This window comes from Egretta garzetta, unplaced genomic scaffold (assembly GCF_000687185.1).
Source record: "Egretta garzetta isolate BGI_Z169 unplaced genomic scaffold, ASM68718v1 scaffold46, whole genome shotgun sequence".
In the NCBI taxonomy this organism is placed as follows: Eukaryota; Metazoa; Chordata; class Aves; order Pelecaniformes; family Ardeidae; genus Egretta; species Egretta garzetta.
The window spans coordinates 4,405,499-4,413,656 of NW_009260268.1; positions in this window are offsets into that span (position 1 = coordinate 4,405,499).

Consider the following 8,158-nt stretch of genomic DNA (forward strand, 5'->3'; position numbering starts at 1 on the left):
TTTGAAGACTCAACATCATACTCAGCTTTTTGAAGGGAGTGAGGCATAAATAGTGTGTACGAGCATTAGAAGTGGGAAATGGGGAAGTGAGAAGGTGTAATGCACAAAGTCAACAAGTGATAAGCAGAAGGTAGGTGTTCTGTATGTAATGTATTAAGGAAGAAATTCTTTACAACGAGGGTGGTGAAACACTGGAACAGGTTGCCCAGAGAGGCAGTGGAGGCCCCATCCCTGGAAGCATTCAAGGCCAGGTTGGACGGGGCTCTGAGCAACCTGATCTAGTTAGCAGTGTCCCTGCTCCTGCAGGGGGGTTGGACTAGATGACCTCTAGGGGTCCCTTCCAACCCAAAACATTCTATGATTCTATGATTCTAAGTGGGTACAGCTAGGGATTGTTCAGTTGGCTTTTGTTGTAGGAGTGCTGGGGAACAAATGTGTATTAAGTGCATAAGCATCTGAGTAGTAAAGGACTTCTGTACTTCATTGTTCACCTACCTTACACCAAAAGGAAAAAAAAAAAGAAAGAAAAGCAAATTGCATCAGTAATAAATTGCTGTCTTCAGACTTGCAAGATTAAATATTTCAGTGATAATGCCATATGTCCAGTGATATTTATGTGCTGGTATACTTACCTGAACATCTGGATATGTGTTAATTTACTTTTAGGAGAATGTATTCTATGCATAGTACAAAAAAATCTTTATATAAACTTCATAACTGACATCTCCCTGCTGTTGTAATGAGGAGCAACTTTCAGATTTGTGAAACAGCCAAACAATGAAAACTGATTTAATTTGGGAAGCCAAGAATTGAAGAAAAAAATATATTTATTACTCTTCTTCTCTTCCCCTTTGTGAAAAACATAATACATAAGCCCACTGAACAGGAGTGGAACTAGAACTGTCCAGAGGTGAGTTCAGTCACTTCAGTTACTATACCATAGGCACTTTCTTTCTGTGATACGTTACTGCCTGTTTCTCTTCAAGATGTTCTCCTATTGTGTCCATCCATTGGATTCGTGTATGTAGGGAGTTCACACCTGCTCTTGCTTCATGTGGTTTAGTATGTGGTGTTTGGGTTTAGTTGAGCTCTATGGTACGTGTTCATTGTTTCAGAAGGGAGTTGAAATCTGGTATTTAAAAGTCACTGCTGAAGCAGCAGTAGCTCTGCAGTCCTTTTCCCGGATTGTGTCTTTACCTTCTCCTTGATTCAGTTAAATTTTTTCTTTCCTCCCTCTTTACACTGTTCTCCAAATTTGACCTGGCTGTATGAAAGGGACTGTCAAAAAAGGAGCTATTTTACCCTTTCCATTTAGAAGTTGTAATTCCAGGCATTTCATTTGGGTTTCTCATGCCTTCGATTTACAGTTTTGCTGATTTCTTTTTGATACAAAATGTCTTCCGGGCTGCAAAGCTCCTTGACATACTTCTTCTGAACACAATTTTGTATATGTTTAGCAGATTTCCTAATTGGTGCTTCAGCAACATGTAGGTGAAGAAAATAATAGTGTGTATATAGGCAGAATAGAGAAATGTAGGCCATTCACTAAAATGTTTATTACAAAGTTTCCTCCATACATTTATCTTTGAAAAATTTGTAGGTTAATCTTTTATTATACATCCTTTCATATTTCTACTGCTTTATTATCATTCAGTTGTTACTCTCCCATTTTTCATGGAGCCTTTTGATCCTGTTGCCTTTTCTGGGAGCCAGTAGTAGGATGACTGTAAAGCTAGAATTTCTTCAGCCTTGTTGTGTCCTTTCCTCAAGAATAGGGAAGAACTCTCTGTTGCTCTAATAATTAAAAAAAAAAAAATTTTTTTTTTTTTTTTACGAAAGAGTCTTACGGCTGGTATCTTACTCTGCATGTGTCGTACGTACATGAACTCAAGGCAGATAGGTTCATTTTTTGTTCTTTGAGTGATTCTCACATTGGGGTTAACAAATGAGGAAGCACTAGGTGTTCAGTAATAAATATTTACTCTAGTGGGAGTCAGGCTCAGCTCCTGCAAAGTGCGTGGGAGTACTCTTGATCAACTTCAAAGGGACTTGGATCAACTTCTTTACCTTGTGCTGAAAAAAGGGAGGGTTTTATAGTTCTCAATTCTGCAAGCACTTACACTATGAGTTTAGTGCTGTTGATTTTCATGGACCTGTTCATGGAAGTGAGTGACTTAGGTGAGGAACTGTTGTGTTGCAGGTTTGGACTTCAGAAGAGCCAAGGTATAAGCCTTTTTTCACTTTGCTTGAAGTTGCTACTAGAGAAGCCATTTTTCCAAATACAAAGCTGTGCTTTGTTCTAAATATGTTTTGTGTAACCCCTTTGGGACTTAAAGGTGAAGACTTTCTGCTAAAGCCGGGTATCTTGGCAAGAGAATTTGAAATCTGCTGAGAACTGCAAAGCAAGGTGTGCAATTTATATCGCCATGATGAGGTGTGCTTTCAACATAGTCTTCCTGTGTGTGAGAGCTCTGATCACAAGGTACATCTGGGCAGTCTTCTTGCTTCCACATAAAGCTTTGCATTTCTTCCAGTATTCTTTTATATTTTCATTGGAAAGAGAAGGAAGAGAGGTGTACAGGCAACTCATAATATTGTTTTACTTACTAATTTAAGTACTCGGAGGCATTAATAATATTGGTGAGTAGTTTGGGTTGATATTGAGTTAGTGGGAATTGAATGACACCTTGAAATTGTACATTGTGTTATTGTCGGGTATTTTTCAGCACTTCTCAAGAACTGTTTTAGGATGAAATTGTTTGTAGTGGAGGAGGACAGCAAAATGCAAGACAGCGAAAAGGCATGGTGACCCAGTTGTACTTTTTTAAAAACGTCTGTCTCGGAGGGGATTTTCACTTTTCAAGTATCGGTGGACTTGCTCACACCAAAGATAGCCCTTGGCTGCTAACTTGTGTGGTTCTAGGGGAGATGGCTTTGACTCATATGAAGACCCATGTTAATGAAGTTAGTGGGAAGGGGAAGGAAAACACATTTTCCCACGTTTCCAGTGTTAATTGTTTCTCTGCCAAAAAAACCCTGGCAGGGCAGTTTTCTTTTCAGCATAGTGTTTTGACTCTGGTTCAAAGCAAAAACTCTAAATAATAGAGAGTTGGGTTATCAACTTCGTTTAAATAATGCAAAATCCAAGGATTAGTTTATTAAAGTACTGCATTTTAAATTCAGATTAAATGAATGATGCTCTGTATAGAGAATGATCTGCCTAGTCTGTCTTGCAGCACTACCAAGAAGGGAAAATGTGTGTTTTTCCAGCAAAAAGGGTACAGATTCTAATGCCCTGGGTTTAGTTTCCTATGATTAACAGTTGCCATTGATTTTGAGTATTTCTTTAAAACTTAACTGACATATTTGGTCACCCTTGTTCGCTTCTGTTTAGTAGCTCTCCATTTTCAGAAATAATTTACTCTTACTTTCTGGCCCTGAAGGAGACATCTGATCGTGGTTTATGTTCCTGAAAGCTTGTTCCATCCTTGAATGTGGACTTTGTGAATCTGGCATTAATGGGGGGGCATGGGTAAATCTTTTCTCATTGGATCAGGTAATCGTTGAAATCTGTGGATCCTGGAAGCTAGTACTGGTTTTTATTTAAGCCTTAGGAGCATGAGTAGTGAGATTATTGGAAATGGTCTGAGTGATTCAGACAGAATGGCAACTTAACCGAGGTTGAGTATCTGCCATGGTATCCAAGCTGAGTGCTCTGTGCTTTTTGAGGAACATAAGGGAAGCAGAGAGAAAGGATGCACAGTTTTGTTTTCCTTCACAGTTGGACTTTTGCCATCAGAGAAAGCTTGCAAAGGTAAGCTCGTAGGAGCCCCAGCAGCTGTAGGAAGTGGAAGGTTTGCCATCTGTGGCTATCAATTTCAAGAATGATGCAAAGCAGTTCTTGAGGTAATGAGCATTTTGAAGCAGCTGTGAGGGAGAGGAGAAACTTCCTAACTCCTTTCAGTTTTAATCTTTACACCTTAGTAAGTCTTCAAAAGTATTTATGATGTTGATATCAACCTAAAGCCAAGCATGTTCTATGGTCTGTCTCCTTCTCTGGTCCATTAGGGAATATTGAGAGCTCTGATACGGCAGGATTTTGCTGTTACTTTTGCTAATCATTACAGTCTCTGCTTGCTGCTCTTCTGTCGTGCTTGTTTTAGATCCTCTTGGGTTTGCAACCAAATATTCTGATCTGCTGCCATTCCTCTAATTTATTGGTTGTTTATGGATTGAAAGGAGAGGATATTTTTAAGTTTGGTTTGTTTTTAACAGAACAGAGAACCTGATACTTCTGTTCGTAGTGTTTTCTCATATACAGGCAGGTTAACAATCAGCTTTTGATGATGCAGGTGAATTTACTACTAGGCAGGTCCTGAAATTAAAATAACGAAAAGATATCATAGCATTGCCTACCAATTTCAGGAATATTTTAAAATTTTAAGAGAACACTGCGTGAATCTGTAACGTTCAGTTACAGTTCAATGGGGGCCTCTTGCACTTTGGGGCCTGCAGTTTGGACATTTCTGCTACAGTTTATTTTTAGGGATTTGTGGAATATCTGTTATCCTTAGGGATGTATAAGCTTTTTCAGAATTGAAGTTTTGTTAGGTCTGCATGCATTGATTACCTGCAGGCATAACTTTGAAGTGGTAACTTTATTCTCACAGGAGACTGATCTCAGGAAATGAAATGATTTTCAGACTCTGTCTCTCACGTATTTGTCCTATAACTCCTTAGTGGTGAGCAGACTTAGCTTCCACTCAGCCTTTTATCCATCATGTATATTTAGAGATTTCTTGTCTTGTCATGCAACCCTTTTTGTTTCCTTCCATTGTGTCCTGTGTCATTTTCTGCTCTGCATTGTATTGTGCTTGACGTATAATTTTCTCAACATTGTGTTAGATTGACATCTCATATTTTGCTGTGAATCAGGCTGCTTTTACCTCTGTAAGGACTACTTCTCTCTTGAAAAGTGTTTTATGACTGACAACATAACTAGGGAGCTATTTCATTTCTCCTGATAGCCGAGCTGTGCTAAGTCAATAGGAAAGATGGGTGTTGGGCTCATTGGGATCTTCCTGTCCACGTCTCTGGCAGGGGACTCCTAAAGGTGGAAGAACCAGAACCTCTGCAATAAGGTCAAGAGTGAAAGCATCTTGCATTCAAGATATGCTTTGGGATTGAAAATTTTCTACATGTGTATCGGAAGCATTCTGAAACTAACATCTTACCAGATTCTTTCTATATTGCCAGGTCTTGGTTCCTTGTGCTCTGCAAAGGAGAGCAGCAAAATTTACCCAAGGAAGAGGCAGTTACGGAGAAAACTATATCCCTTCCTAAGCTGCCACCTTGCTAAGTTTAAAAGATTTAAAAAAAAAGAAAAAAAGAAATTGTGTAGTTATAAGGGGAACAAGTTTGTGTTATGTCCATGGGAGGTTTACATGACCAGTCTGTACCATTTTTTAAAGTGTGCACAGTGAAAGAGAACAAGTTAATGTTAGTAAAATCCATGGTGACAATTCATTCTGCATGTTTCGTGATGCTCTGTTAAAAAGACAGTACACCCTATCTTTGTACAGTGAAAAGTCATGTGGGAGGGAGGGTATAGCGCAGTGGACAACACAGGAGTTTCTTGATTGTCAAGCTGAAACTCTGCCGCTGTGGCATGAGTCTGTGCAGGTTTTTCTGGCTTGCCAACAGCTCAGTTTTTGTAGCACATGGCTCTCTTGGCCTTGAAGCATAGGCCATAGGTGGTTCTTGTCTGTTTTTAACACCAGAGGAGAGCGTGGAGATGTTCAGTAGAACGGGGCTGTGCATGTACCCTGAGAATTTACATAAGCCTTTATTTTGATGGTGATACTAAAGATCCCAGCAGAGAATAATCCTGTATTTTTTGCTGAGCAGAAATTGAAATGCTAACTTAGAATTATTTCTTAGCTGTAGTGATGGAATGAACGTATTACCTGAGAAAAGTTTCATTTTTATATTCTCATCTGTCCAGTATTATATGAAATCTCAAGTGAAGGAAGTTCTGCCCTGATTATGAAGTTTTTATACCCCTACAGTTTTATCAGTTTTGAACACTGTACATTTAAGATAGAAGATCCCCATATAATAAACACAGTTTACATGTTCCAGAAGCAACTCTGTTAGTGGAAATAAGATACATTGATATTATGAAATCGTTATTGAGATAATGGTGCTTAACATAATAGGATTAATGTGCTTCGAGTATGTTGATTTTTAAATGGGTAGTTATGGTATCCCTTAATATATGTAGATTAATGCTTAATGTGACATACACATATACTTGCTTTGTAATCTAAAATAGAACTATAGGTGTGAATTAAAAATATTAACTCCTGTGACTAGAAGATTTATTTTTGCATGATAAGTTGAAGTAATACTTACTACTATAAGAAAACATCAATCCAGATTAGTTAAAGCTGAATTTATGGTGAGTTCAGTGAAGTATTATTTGAAGCTGTGACTCTATATCATCAAAGTCCAGTCTGATGTTAATGTATGTTTGACACAGAAAAGAAGTAAGTTAATTGGGCAGCAGTGGGTGGACCAAGTAGCTACGAGTAACTGGATAGTTCTTGTATGCTGAATTGGATGTAGTCTTTGCCTTTTAGATCAGTGGTTAAACTGACTGACTCATGTACAGCGCCCATTTATATTGTGGGATCTGTCATAGAATCATAGAATGTTTTGGGTTGGAAGGGACCCCTAGAGGTCATCTAGTCCAACCCCCCTGCAGTCAGCAGGGACACCGCTAACTAGATCAGGTTGCTCAGAGCCCCGTCCAACCTGGCCTTGAATGTTTCCAGGGATGGGGCCTCTACTACCTCTCTGGGCAACCTGTTCCAGTGTTTCACCACCCTCATTGTAAAGAATTTCTTCATTATAGCTAGTCTAAACCTACCCTGTTTTAGTTTAAAACCATTACCCCTTGTTCTGTCCTGAGCTCTGTTCTAGTTTTGTTGTAATTGAGTTAACGTACTAGAAATAATTGTTAATTTTTCTCTGCTTCTGGCTTTAAGTCCATGGCAGAGTAAGTCTGCGTGTGGCGCACCTGTAGCAGGTGCCTGGCTTTCTGCTGTTATGTTTTAAGAATTGCATTTGATGACTGAGTGTTGTGGACGGATTTTTTGATAGTGGAAGGCACTCCTGTGTTCTCCATGCTTTGCTGTTTATTCAGTATAGTTGTTGAAACATCTTCTTAATTCTTTATTATTTAACATTTATTGTTTTCGTCAAAACTAATTTTGAATTACTTAAATTGTTTAAACCAATAAATGACATGAGGTTAATTTTTGCATCTGTAGGAGACTGAACCTAAGATAAAATTTTGGGCTCAATGCCAGCCTTGTGTTTTTTTTGTTTTTTTTTTTTCCTGGGCCATTCGGACTGTTGTCTGTGTCTTAAGTCATTCTCAAAAGTATCGAACAATGAGTATTATTCAGAAGTCTCCAGGAAATACACACATCCTTTTTTTTTTTTTTTCAGCCTGTAAACAAAGTTAAAATTGGGGAAATCTTAAACTGTTCCAGGAAACAGGCCTCCCTGTTTGTTAGCAGCCTCATTCTTTGCATGTGCTTTCCAAATGTGCTCCACCCTTAGTCCTTCAAGTCATTTTGTCAAGCCTTATTTAAGTTTCAGTTTGGCTTCTGCCATTCTTCAACGATAAACTATACAGAGTAGAGCCTGATTTTTTTGAGGGGCTAAGGTAGTGCAAGTCAGGACTAATGGGAAACATACCAGCTTCTAATCTGTATAAAGAGCATCTGAGCTAGAGCTTTGACTGTGTTAAATCCATTTACGAACGTCTTTGGCTGAGTCAGGGTTATGCCAACTGTTTCATGAAATGTAGCACCGTTTTCCTTTAGATGAGCGACATGAAGAAAAATGTGAAAACATTCAAGTCTAGGCTTTCTAGCTGAACCTGTTCTCTGCATACATCCTCCATCTGACTTGAGGCAGGGGTAGGAAGAAAATCTCCTCATGAAATCTGCTGGATTTCTCATTCTCTCAGCTGTTAGAGCTGAGTTAGGAGTGTGAATTTTCTGAAATCCTTCTGTTATCACAAGTGCTGGTAAACCTGTGTTACCAGGTTGTTACTGTTGGTTTTAAGGTGTTTCTGCCGTATGTC